This window comes from Puma concolor, chromosome B1, assembly GCF_028749965.1.
Source record: "Puma concolor isolate L17-30 chromosome B1, mPumCon1.1.hap2, whole genome shotgun sequence".
Lineage (NCBI taxonomy): Eukaryota > Metazoa > Chordata > Mammalia > Carnivora > Felidae > Puma > Puma concolor.
In genome coordinates, this window is record NC_141670.1 from 82,891,380 (window position 1) to 82,905,575 (window position 14,196).

The 14,196-nt window shown below is 38.7% G+C and overlaps 1 long non-coding RNA gene across 1 annotated transcript in view; it reads left to right on the forward strand.

Moving 5' to 3' along the window:
- LOC147581727 (uncharacterized) overlaps window positions 1-14,196 on the forward strand; it is a 100,663-nt gene that overhangs the window by 33,676 nt on the left and 52,791 nt on the right. The gene's annotated exons all lie outside the window — the stretch shown is intronic.

Here is a 14,196-nt window from a genome sequence, read left to right on the forward strand (position 1 = left end):
GTGACTCATAAGGTGAGACAGTGAGGATGTAGGCATGGGCAGAGTCACTTTTAGTGAGAGAAGGAGTGTTTGGGTTGTTGTTGAACCAGAAAGAAAGGGAACTAGGAAGCTAGGGAGACAGGAGAAGGAATGAGTGAGGTGATGGGAGACTGCAGCACCCTGAGTTGTCCTCCCTGTGAGCCCTTCCCTCTGCATCCCAAGTGCATTTGTGCAATTTATGCAATATCTGGGTCCAGAAACTTGGTGAGATCTTGAAGGTGCCAGCCTTCCCTTCAGATTGATATGCTGAGGTAAGCTGGTGGGTGCAGATATATAGAAATGGAGATGATTAATGCACTGAGCCACTGGAAGTTACAGGAAGTTGTAGAAAGGGCTTTTAATCGTCATGGGCTGGAGAGTTGGGCTGAATTCAACCAGATTTCTAAGTTTTAGAGGGCTCCTGCTGATAGATAAGTGGTGGTGATGAGAAAGTATAAGGCAAGCTGAGGGCCAAGCACAAGCTGGCACAACTGCCACCCCCCAGGTGGAATATGTGTGACATTCCTCAGGTACTCCTGGCTACCCAAGAACAAAGGAAAGGAAAGAAAATAAATGGTTAACTGATAGAGTCTCCATCAGTTTGCAAATATCTTAGTCAAATTACAAGAAAAAGGCAATCTTATCAACAGCCTAATCTCTAGGAACTCCCTACTATCTTAATGATAATGCTTTGCTAGAGGGAAAAACAACCTTAGTTTGACAATAGTTAGGCCTCCAGTATTCTGTGAGTTTTCTTTGGCATATGCAAATCCCTTTAAGAAACTCCTCTGACTTTATCTCCCCCAGCTCCACAGTATATAACCAATCACTCTTTACAACCCCAGGGCAGCTCTTCCTGCCCTTGAGTCCTGTCCCCTTGTTTTAATAAAAATCACCCTTTTGCACCAAAGACGTCTCAAGAATTCTTTCTTGGCCATCGGCTCTGGATGCCCGTCACTACAAAACCCCATCAGTGGTAATAAAAGTCCATAAGTAAATCTAATTCCCATTTCACTGATGAGGAAGTTGAGACACATAACAATGACATAACTTGCTTTGAATCACGCAGTAAGTAGTTTGAACAGTTGCAATGTAAGTATGATATGAATTCTCCAAAGTCTGTGCTCTTTGGTGTCTGTTATTTTGGTTCCATGCTAAATTTAAGTTTTGATGATGAATTTATAGCATTTCAGAAAAATTGTAATAAAGGTAATTATTTGTGGAAATATTTCCATAAATTTTTCCTTTTATTAATGAAATTCTAGCATTGTGCCTTCTTTAATGTATTCAACACATTGTTTTTAAAACCATAAATTGTTCATGCTACTTCTGGCTTGAAATCCTTTGGAGGTGAAGGATCAAGTCCACACTTCTTGCCGAGGCACTTATCTGACCTGGGCCACCAGGCCATGGCTCCAGTTTGAGGTCACACCAAACTTTGCCTCTGTCTGAATTCCAGCTGTACTGGCTTCTTCAAAGGCACCCCTGTACTATTGCATTCTCCCCCATCCCCTTGTCAGAAAAGGAAAAACACCTTTCACAAGACTAAATCCTGCCTATCTCAGATTTCATTTTACATATTTCTTCTTCATTGCAACCTTTCCTAACTACCTGTCCACTCCCTCCAGATTAGGTTGTGTTCTCTTGTTACCTATTCTCAGAGCCCCTTGTCCTTCTCCTTTGGAAGTACTGGTCTTTGGTTGTAGCTATAAAGCTGTGTTAATAATATAATTTCTTACTGGTTTAATGAGAGGGAGTGGAATTGTAGAGGTTACAAGGGAGAGTGATGAAGCCTAGGTTCAAGCCTCAGTTCTAATATTTATTAATTGGGAGGGCCTGGCCTGTTTACTTTTACTTAATTGCTCTGTGTCTTGTTTTCCTGTTCTGTGTAATGGGCATGGTACGATAGGATTTACTTCTGGGAAAAAATGGTTTCTCTACAGTCTCACGCAGAACACTTCTGATACCAGATGTGTGAATATTTTTTTTCCCACAATGGTACAATTCACTTCTCTGTTAGACATGAACTGGTTATCCTACAATTTAACTCGATTATGACACTAACTGCTTGGAGTTAGACCAAATGTCACACATTGAGGGCTCAGTCCCACAAGACTGCCCCACTTCAGATACCAATAAAACATGATGAGTCCCCAGGTTACCCACAATTTCTGTCAGATTTGGCTACAAACAGAGGTTCCCAAAACACCCTCCTCAGGTTTGATATTTTACTAGGATGACATACAAAACCCTAGGAAACATAGGAACTTCTGTCCTTCTGGACTTGGGTGTGTTATTCTCCCAGCACATGGAGGCATTCACCAACCTGGAAGCTCATCAAATCTCATCTTTCAAAAGTTTTTATAGAGCTTTATTATTCAAGTCCCTAGCCTAACCCTCTTTCTGAAGGTCAGTGGCTGGAGCTGAAATTTCCAACCCTCTAAGCACTTGGTCTTTCTGGTGACCGGCCCTATCATGAGGCTATTTGGGACTCCACCCTAACTCATTAGTATAAGTCAAATGTGATTAAAATTACTTATGGATAACAAAAAACACTTCAATCTCTTAGGAAATTGCAAGGGTTTTAACGAATTATATACAAAAACCAAATATAACAAAGGATGCTCTTATTACCTGTAGTACTCAGGAAATTACAAAAATTTTAGCAGTTCTGTAACAGGAACTGGAGAAGAAGACTGTATCTATATATATTTTTTTAAGTTTTAATTTTAAACGGTTTTTTTTTATTATTTATTTAAGTAATCTCTACATCCAATGTGGGGCTTGAACTCATGACCCTGAGATCAAGAGTTGCATGCTCTTCTGACTGAGCCAGCCAGGCACCCCAAGTTTTTATTTTAACCTCTCCATGCTTATCACAAATGTAGTCCTTAATCCCTCTCACCTATTTCACCCATCCCCCCACTCACCTCCCCTCTGGTAACCATCATAAGTTTGTTCTCTATTGTTAAGAGCCTATTTCTTGGTTTTTCTCTCTCTTTCCCCTTTGCTTATTTTTTGTTGTTGTTGTTGTTGTTTATTAAATTCCACATGTGAGTGAAATCATATGGTATTTGCCTTTATCTGTCTTATTTCATGTAACATTATACTCTCTACCTCTACTCATGTCATTGCAAATGGCAAGATTTCGTTCTTTTTTATGGCTGAATAATATTCCAGTGTGTGTGTGTTTGTGTGTGTGTGTGTGTGTATGTGTGTGTGTGTGTGTTATCTTCATATCTTCAATCTTATATATATCATATCTTCTTTATGCATTCATTAGTTAATGGATAATTTGGCTGCTTCCATATCTTGGCTATTGTAAATAATACTGTTAGGGGGCATGTATCCCTTTGAATTAGTATTTTTGTATTCTTTGGGTAAATACCTAGCAGTGCAATTGCTGGATTATATAGGGTGGTTCAATTTTTAACTTTTTTTTTTTTAAAGTTTTTTTTTTAATTTATTTTTGAGAGAGAGTGGGAGAGAAAGCAGGAGAGAGGCAGAGAGAGAGAGGGACAGAGGAGACAGAGAATCTGAAATGGGCTCTGTGCTGACCACAGAGAACCTGACGTGGGGCTTGAACTCACAAACTGTGAGATCATGACCTGAGCTGAAGTTGGATGCTCAACCAACTGAACCACCTAGGTGCTCCCAATTTTTAACTTTTGAGGAATCTCTATACCATTTCCAGAGTGGCTGTACCAGTTTGCATCCCACCAACAGTGCAAGAGGGCTCCTTTTTCTCCACATCATCACCAATACCTGTTGTTTATTGTGGTTTGGTTTTAGGCATTCTAACCAATGTGAGATGATATCTCATTGTAGTTTTTTTTTTTTTTTTTTTTTTTTAGTGTTTATTTATTTTTGAGAGAGAGAGAGAGATCGTGGGGACAGGTCAGAGAGAGGGAGACCCTGGATCAGAAGTGGGCTCTGTTCTGACAGCAGAGAGCCTGATGTGGGGCTCAAACTCATGAACCACAAGATCATGACCTGAGCTGAAGTCGGGCACTTAACAGACTGAGCCACCCAGGTGCCCCTTATTGTAGTTTTGATTTTCATACCCCTGATGATAAATGATGATAAGCAACTTCTCATATGTCTATTGGCCATATGTACGTATTTGGAGAATGTCTGTTCATGTCTTTGATCCATTTTTAATTGTTTTTTTTTTTTTTTTTTTGGGTGCTGAGTTCTTTATGTATTTTGTATACTAATCCTTTATCAGATATGTCATTTGCCAATATCCTCTTCCATTCAGTAAGGGTTTCCTTTTAGTTTTGTTGATTGTTTCCTTCACTGTGCAAAACTTTTGTTTTGATGTAGTCCCAATAGTTTATTCTTGCTTTTATTTCCTTTTACTCAGGGGACCTATATAGAAAAAAGTCGCTATGGTCCATGTCAGAGAAATCACTGTCTGTGCTCTCTTTTACAATTTTATGGTTTCTGGTCTTACATTTAGGTCTTTAATCTATTTTGAATTTATTTTTGTGTATGGTGTAAGAAAGTGGTGCAGTATGTTGCTGTCCAGTTTTCCCAGCACCATTTGTTGAAGAGACTGTCTTTTCATTTGGATATTCTTTCCTGCCTTGTCAATTGACCATATATAATTTTGGGTTTGTGTCTGGATTATCTATTCTGTTCTATTGACCTATGTGCCTATTTTTGTGCCAGGACCATACTATTTTGATGACTACAGCTTTATAATGTAACTTGAAGTACAAAATTATAATGCCTCCAGTTTTGTTTCTCTTTTTCAAGTTCACCTTGGCTATTCAGGATCTTTTGTGGTTCCACACAGTTTTTAGGATTCTTTGTTCTAGTTCTGTGAAAAATGCTGTTGGTATTTTGAAAGGGATTACATTAAATGTGTAGGTTGCTTTGGGTGGTATAGACATTATAACAATATTTTTTCTTTAAGAAATTGTTTTTAATGTTTATTTACCTTTGAGAGAAAGAGAGAGAGAGACAGAGGCATGAGCAGGGGAGGGAGACACAGAATCTGAAGCAGGTTCCAGACTCTGAGCTGTCAGCACAGAGCCTGTTGTAGGGCTCAAAGCCTTGAACCATGAGGTCATGACCTGAGCCGAAGTCAGACACTTAACCAACTGAGCCACCCAGGCACCCCTCATAATATTCTTTTATAATTATTTGTATTTCTGTGGTGTTGGTTGTTATTTCTCCTCTTTGTTGATTTGGGTTATTTGGGTCCTTTCTATTTTTTTTCTTGTTAAATCTGGCTAGAGGTTTATCAGTTTTATGGATTTTTTTTCAAAGAACCAGCCCCTGGTTTCATTGATCTGTTCTATTTATTTTTTTAGTTTCTATATCATTTATTTCTGCTCGAATCTTTATTATTTCCTTCTTTCTGCTGGTTTTAGGGTTTTTGTTATTGTTGTTGTTGTTGTTCTTTTTGTAGCTCCTTTAAGTGTAAGCTTAGGTTGTTTATATGAGATTTTTCTTGCTTCATGAGGTAAGCCTGTATTGCTACAGGCTTACCTCATAGAAGTGCTTTTGCTGCATCCCAAAGGTTTTGAATCATTGTATTTTCATTTTCATTTGTTTCTATGTACTTTTTAATGTCCTCTTTTAATTCTTGGTTGACACATTCATTGTTTAGTAGAATGTTATTTAACTTCCATGTATTTGTGGTCCTTCTAGATTTTTTTCTTGTGGTTGACTTCTAGTTTCATATAGCACTGTGGTCAAAAAAGATGCATGGAATGACTTCGATCTTTTTGAATTTGTCGAGGCTTATTTTGTGGCCTAATATGTGATCTATTCTGGAGAATGTTCCATATGTGCCAATACACTTGAAAAGAATGTGTATTCTGCTGTCTTAGGGTGGAATGTTCTGACTATATCTGTTAAATCCATCTAGTCCAGAGTGTCATTCAATGCCATTGTTTCCTTCTTGATTTTCTGTTTAGATGATTTGTCCATTGGTGTAAGTGAGGCATTATAGTCTCCTACTATCATTGTATTATTATTAATTAGTTCCTTTATGTTTATTATGAACTGTTTTATGTATTTGAGTGCCTTCATGTTGGATGCATTAATGTTTACAACTATATCTTCCTGTTGGATTGTCACCTCTATTATTATATTGTGTCCTTCTTTGTATCTTGTTACATTTTACATTTAAAGTATATTTTGTCCAATGTAGGTATTGCCACTCTAGCTTTCTTTTGACATCCATTTGCATAATAAATGTTTCTCCATCCTCTTACTTTCCATCTGCAGGTGTCTTTAGGTCTAAAATGGGTCTCTGGGGTGTCTGGGTGGCTCAGTCAGTTAAGAATCTTACTTCAGCTCAGGTCATGATCTTGCGCTTTGTGAGTTCAAGTCCTGCATTGGGCTCTGTGCTGACAGCTCAGAGCCTGGAGCTTTGGATTCTGTGTCTCCCTCTCTCTCTGCCCCTCCTCCCGTTCTCTCTCTCTCTCTCTCTCTTTCAAAAATAAATAAACGTTAAAAAAATGTTTTAATGGGTCTTCTTGTAGGCAGTATATAGATGGGTCTTATTTTTTATCCATTCTGTCACCTTGTGTCTTCTGATCGGAGTGTGTAGTCCATTTACTTTCAAAGTAATTATTAATAGATATGTATTTATTACCATGTTAGTACTTGTTTTGTGGTTGTTTCTGAAGATTTTCTCTAATCATTTCTTGTCTTTCTTTCATGATTTGCTGGTTTTCTTTAGTGATATATTTTGACTTCTTTTTATTTTTAAAAATTTATTTATTTATTTGAGAGAGAAAGTGGTGAGCAGGGGCAGGGAAAAGGAAGAGGGAGAGAGAGAATCCCAAGCAGGCTCCACATTCAGCACAGAGCCTGATATAGGGCTCGATCTCATGACCATGAGATCATGACTTGAGCTGAAATCAACAGTCAGACACTGAACCAATTAAGCCACCCAGGTGCCCCAACTTCTTTCTTTTTATTCTTTGCATATTTTTTAGTGGTTTTTGTTTTGTCGTTACCATTACAGTAGTATATAACATTTCTGCATATAGCAATCTACATTAAGTTGATAGTTGTTTAAGTTTGAACCCATTCTTTACTCCTCTCTTCCTCCACATTTTAGGTATATGGTATCATATTTTACATATTTTTATCTTATGAAATCCTTGACTGATTTTTTTACAGAAATAATAATTTTTACTGCTTTTGTGTTTCCTACCTTCATCCTGTTGTTTTTGGCCTTTCCTTTCCACTCAAAGAGTCCCTCTTAATATTTCTTGCAGGGCTGATTCAGTGGTCATGAGCTCCTTTAGTTTTTGTTTGTCTGGCAATCTTCTTATCTCTCCTATTATGAATAATAGCCTTGCTGGATAGAATATTCTTGGCTGCAGTTTTTTCCCATTCAGCATTTTGAGTAAATCCTGCCACTCACTCTGTCTCGGAAAGTTTCCACTGAAAAATCTGCTGATAGCCTTATGGGGTTTCCTTTGTATATTTCCTCTTTTGTCTTGCTGCTTTTATTTATTTTTTTATTTTTTTTATTATTATTATTTTTTAATATATGAAATTTATTGTCAAATTGGTTTCCATACAACACCCAGTGCTCATCCCAAAAGGTGCCCTCCTCAATACCCATCACCCACCCTCTCCTCCCTCCCACTCCGCATCAACCCTCAGTTTGTTCTCAGTTTTTAACAGTTTTAATGCTTTGGCTCTCTCCCACTCTAACCTCTTTTTTTTTTTTTTTTTTTTTTTCTTTCTTCCCCTCCCCCATGGGTTCCTGTTAAGTTTCTCAGGATCCACATAAGAGTGAAACCATATGGTATCTGTCTTTCTCTGTATGGCTTATTTCACTTAGCATCACACTCTCCAGTTCCATCCACGTTGCTACAAAAGGCCATATTTCATTTTTTCTCATTGCCACGTAGTACTCCATTGTGTATATAAACCACAATTTCTTTATCCATTCATCAGTTGATGGACATTTAGGCTCTTTCCATAATTTGGCTATTGTTGAGAGTGCTGCTATGAACATTGGGGTACAAGTGCCCCTATGCATCAGTACTCCTGTATCCCTTGGATAAATTCCTAGCAGTGCTATTGCTGGGTCATAGGGTAGGTCTATTTTTAATTTTTTGAGGAACCTCCACACTGCTTTCCAGAGCGGCTGCACCAATTTGCATTCCCACCAACAGTGCAAGAGGGTTCCCGTTTCTCCACATCCTCTCCAGCATCTATAGTCTCCTGATTTGTTCATTTTGGCCACCCTGACTGGCGTGAGGTGATACCTGAGTGTGGTTTTGATTTGTATTTCCCTGATAAGGAGTGACGCTGAACATCTTTTCATGTGCCTGTTGGCCATCTGGATGTCTTCTTTAGAGAAGTGTCTATTCATGTTTTCTGCCCATTTCTTCACTGGGTTATTTGTTTTTCAGGTTTGGAGTTTGGTGAGCTCTTTGTAGATTTTGGATACTAGCCCTTTGTCCGATATGTCATTTGCAAATATCTTTTCCCATTCCGTTGGTTGCCTTTTAGTTTTGTTGGTTGTTTCCTTTGCTGTGCAGAAGCTTTTTATCTTCATAAGGTCCCAGTAATTCACTTTTGCGTTTAATTCCCTTGCCTTTGGGGATGTGTCGAGTAAGAGATTGCTACGGCTGAGGTCAGAGAGGTCTTTTCCTGCTTTCTCCTCTAAGGTTTTGATGGTTTCCTGTCTCACATTCAGGTCCTTTATCCATTTTGAGTTTATTTTTGTGAATGGTGTCAGAAAGTGGTCTAGTTTCAACCTTCTGCATGTTGCTGTCCAGTTCTCCCAGCACCATTTGTTAAAGAGACTGTCTTTTTTCCATTGGATGTGCTTTCCTGCTTTGTCAAAGATGAGTTGGCCATATGTTTGTGGGTCTAGTTCTGGGGTTTCTATTCTATTCCATTGGTCTATGTGTCTGTTTTTGTGCCATCTTGCTGCTTTTAATATTTTTTTATCACTATATTTTGCCATTTTAGTGACATATGTACAATATGTCTTGGTGTGGATCTGCTTTTGTTGGTTTTCTTGGGGATTCTCTGTGCCTTCTGGATTTGGATATCTGTTTCCTTCACCAGATTAAGGAAGTTTTCAGCTATATTTCCTCAAGTAAATTCTCCGCCCCCTGTTTTCTCTCTTCTTCTTCTGGGACTCCTATAATATGAATGTTGTTACGTTTGGTGGAATCACTGAGTTCCCTAAGTCTAGTCTTATTTGGAATAATTCTTTTTTTCTCTCTTTTGTTCAGCCTGATTACTTTCCATTACTCTGTCTTCTATCTCATTGATTTGTTCCTCTGCTTCTTCCGTCCTGCTGTTCATTCCATCAAGCATGTTTCTCATTTCATTTATTAAGCCCTTTATCTCTGCTATATTTTTTCTTGTTTCTGTGTTAATGGTCTCACTGATGTCCTCCACTCTTTTTTCAAATCCAGTGAGTCTCCTTATGATCATTGCTTTAAATTCTCCATCAGGCATTTTACTTTTATCTGCTTGACTTAGATCTCTGGCCATGGCCTTGTCCTATTCTTTCACTTGGGACAAACTTTTCTGTCTTCTCATTTTGTTTAAGTCTCTGTCCTTTTTCTCTGTGTTAGGAAAGTCAGCTACATCTCCTGTTCTGGAGGGTAATGGCTTTATGAAGGAGAGATTCTGTAGTGCCCTGAAGTGTAGTGTTCCCTGTTCCTCAGGGTCTTGTGCTTCTGGGAATGTTTTCAATGTGTGCCACGTGCACTCTGCTGTTGCATCCTGACCACTTTATCCTTCGGGCCAGTAGTCTGCAGAAGCGCCCTTGACTGTTGTGAGCAGTGTTTGGTCTCTATACTGAATGTGGCTCATTTTAACTATGTGTGCTCTGTTCTGCCCATGAAATGAGACCCATTGCCACTTCCACCAGAACTGAGGCCTTGCAAAACCCCTTGGTTGGGAGACATGGTGTTAGCAGGAGTTTGGGCCAGTATTCTAAAGGAGGGGACTTGTCATACTGAGACCTAAGCAAGCATGACTGGGAACAGCAGTTCTACCAGAGCACAGGAGAGGCTGGGGGTGGCACTCAGTGTAACCAAGTTAGGTAGCAAGTGTTGATGCTGTGCTTATTTCTGTAGGTGGCTCTGTGTTTATGCTGATGGGTAGGGGATGGAAATGGCACTGGCCAGTTCCTTTGTTCCTATAAGAGTCTCTCTGTGAACATTGTGTCTCTAGGACACACTCCAAGAAGAGCAAATAGCCTCCCCACTGTGTGCCCCAGCACTCCTCAGATTGCTGTTTCCATGCTGTATGTCTGCTGGGTGTTTGCCCTGCATTTTCTCCAAGAGTAACCACAGTGCTCTCTGAGTCCTCCCAGAGCCAAGCATGCTGACCCTCAAAATTCCAGGCTTTAAGACCTGCTGCTTGCAAGAACTAAAGAAATTCAGGCCTTTTTGCTTTCCAGGACAATTGCTGTCGGGATTCATTTCACTTGTGCACTACCCTGTATGTCAGTCTGTCTCTCATCCTTGGCTGTGACCATGGCTCCCTCCCCACTGCAGTGGCTATGATCCATTTATCTCCCAAGCCTCATCTCCACACTTCCTACTTTCTTCGATATGGCTTCTTCTCTACTTTTAGTTGGGGGTTTGTTCTGCCAGTCTTCAGACTGATTTCTGGGGTATTTAGGATGATTTGATAATTATCTAATTGTGTTCATGGGACAAGGCAAGCCTAGGGTCCTCCTACTCCACCACCATTTTCCTTCCCTAGAATATATTTCTTATTATACACTGCTTCATATGCATGTTGTGAGAAATAAATGAGTCAGTTTTATGGAGTGCTTTGTATAAAGGGGGATCACTCTTAAACTTATGTGAAAAACACTCTCAAAATAGGTTACCTGGGGGAAAGGCAAATTGAAAGATGAACTGGATATACACAAATACATACATGTACACTTCTTTTCAGTACTGAAGGAAATTAGTAGACCCAGAGATAAACTGATTGAAAATATCATTTTGTAATACAGTTTCTTATCTGTGGCTGAATATTATGGTCATTAAAACACAAGTTTAAAAAATGGGTTCTAGGATCCACTGATCTACTTGATGAATTATGTGTAATTATTGCTTTGTTAACCAGTGTGAACAGAAGGTTATTGCAGTTGAAGGTCAAAAACTTAAAATAATAAATTCAGCTCAGGAAAAACATGTTAATAGAGTCCAGAATGCAGTATTTTATCTGTTTAAAAATGTGAGCCACATGATATACCCTAATCTTTCTGTATTGGCTGACTTCATTTCTTGTAGTCCATAACTATACTATAGCTTCTTGCCTTCCCAGAATAGCTAAAACAATTTTTAACAATGCTGTGAGACTTACCCTACCAGATGTCAAGGCTTATAAAAATTAAGTCAATGTGGTACTGCTGCAAGTTTAGAAAAATAAGCAATGAAACTAACTAAAGGACCCAGAAAAAGACATGTGCATATGTAGAACCTTGGGATAGGACAGAGGTAGCATTACAAGTAGTGGGGTAAGGATGAACCACTTAACAGTTCTGAAATAATTGGTTATCCATATGTAAAACATAAAATCAGACTTCTGTCTCATAGCTAAAAAGATAAATTCCAGTTTTATTACAGACGTAAAAATGAAAAAGTTCAAAACCTAAAAGAAGACATAAGAAAATATCTTTATGTCATATAAGGCAGAGAAAGCATGGACAATGAAAGGAAAAATCGATGTATTTAATACATTAATGTGAAAATTTTTTGTATGGCAAAAATAACATTAGTAAAATGAAAAGACATGCCACTAGCTAGAAGATAGTTGCAATTGCAATGATACAGTGCACGTCCTATATGAAGAATTCATAAATCAATAGAGATAAGCAAGTTAACAGAAAAATGAACAAACCATATTACCTACCAGACAATTCATTAAAAGAGAAAACTGAATTACCAATCAATGTATGAAAAATCTTTAATTGGGGAATTGCAAATTGAACTAAGATCCCTTTTTTGTACCCATCCATATGGCAAAAATTAAAAATGTCACAATCCCAAATTTTGGTGGAATTTTTTATGGGAATGTAAATTGGCACAGAAATTTGTAGACTATTTAGGCAATATTTAGTAAATCTAAAAATGTATGTATATCATGACCCAAAAATTACACTCCTGGGTAACTTTCACATATATGCTCTGTATCAGTCTGGGTTTATCTTCGAGGTACAGAGTCTGTTCTAGCTAATTAAGTAAGATGGCATTTATTAGAAGTAGATTAATGGCTTTATAATTATTGAAATGGCTGAAAACTCTAGGTTGTGGTTTCAGGAATGACTCCCCAAGATCACAACCTGGTCAACAAAGGAGCTGCTGCTCCTCTGTGATCAGGAAGCTGCTGGTTCCAAAACCAGATTGCTGCTATCAGGGTCAGTAAGTTGTCACAGGAGGTAACTGTCATAATCAGAAAGCTGCTGCTGTTACTACTGGGTTCAGATCAATGCCATGCCTGTGATGATCCACATCACCAAGACAGATAACTTGCTCTGGCTCTTGACACCTACAAAGCTCATGACTAGCCACTGGGACTCGGCCAACACATAGTCCGTGATCACGCTTGCCAGTAGAGAGGACAGACACAGCAGAAATGCGGGCTGTGCCTCACTTCTCCCTCCCAAATCTAGAGTTCATCTGATTGGCAGAATAGAAATCACTTCCCGAACCTAGTTGTAGAGGAGAAGGGGAATTGTTTTTATCTGTCTAGTGTCTGCCTGTGTGAATCTCAATCTGCAATATACTACATTGCACCTCTGTGGTTATTCAACACACAAAAATGCCCTTCTGCCTTGACCTAGATTTCCAAACAACAGAAAACAAAAGCTTAACTCATTTTTTCTATCACTCATACAAATAAAACTCACTCATCTTCCCCTAATGGGAGAAAACTAAAGTCCCATCAATCTTTGCATGTAATTCTGGGGATTATTCATTCCTTCTTTATTTCAGTTACAATTCTATCTTGACATCCAGTGACATATGAACTAAGTTGTCAGAACTTTGAATTTTTATGAGGTTTATCTTCTATGTACATCTTATCTTCTAGCATACATCTGTCTTACGAAGATATTCAGGGTAACTGTCATCCCTTGTTCATCAGGTCTTATCAGTCTGATGTCATCCATGTAATCACCAGCATGACCTCCTGCTGGTGGGAGGTAAGATGATAAAGGATTCTGTGACTAGACCTGGAGAGTTAATTAGCCTTGAGGCAAGATGGTAATGGTACATGCCTATCCCTGCCATGTGCAATTGAAGGGCTTCTGTTGTTTTCTGTTTACTGGGATAGGGATAAAGAGTTGCTAGATCTATAGCTGCTAATCAGGTGTTTATCAGAGTCATTTCTAAATTAAGCTTGCCTTATGAACTGAATGTAACCCCCCAATATTTATGTGTGGAAACACTAACCCCCGATGTGATGGTATTAAGAAGTGGGTCTTTGGGGAGTTAATTAGGTTTAGATGAGGTCGTGAAGGTAGAGCCCCATAATGGGATCAGTGCCCTTGTAAGAAGAGGAGGAGACTAGGGGCCTCTCCCCTAATGTGAGGATCCAGCAACAAGGCAGCCCTCGATAAACCAGGAAGAGGGCTCTCACCAGACCCTGAATCCATGGTCACCTTGATCTTGGAATTCCCAACCTCCAGAACTGTGAGAAATAAATGTCTATTGTTAAGCCATCCAGTCTATAGTATTTTGATATAGCAGCTCAAGCAGACTAAGCCAGTTTTGGATAATCCACTATTATTTTTTTAAGAATGTCTTTTGCACAACCTAAATAAGAGAGATAAAGGGGGATGTGATAAGAATCACCATTCTTATATCTTTCAAATCTTTGATGGTAGCATTAATTTCTGTGATTCCTCTTAGAGATTTGGTATTATCTTTTGTTTCCTATTGTGGAAAGGAGCAGTAATTCCAGAAGCTTCGCTTGACTTTCCTACATATATAATACATCACACAGGTCAGGAAGCTATTGTGAGAGTTCTTCTGGTTGTCATTTTATTCTTTTTCTTTTTCTTTTTAAGTTTTATTTATTTAAGTAATCTCTACACCCAAAGTGGGGCTTGAACTCACAACTCTAAGATCAAGAGTCATATGCTCTTCTGACTGAGCCAGCCAGGCACCCAGTATTGTCATTTTTTTTTAAGTCTGCCTACAGGAATAG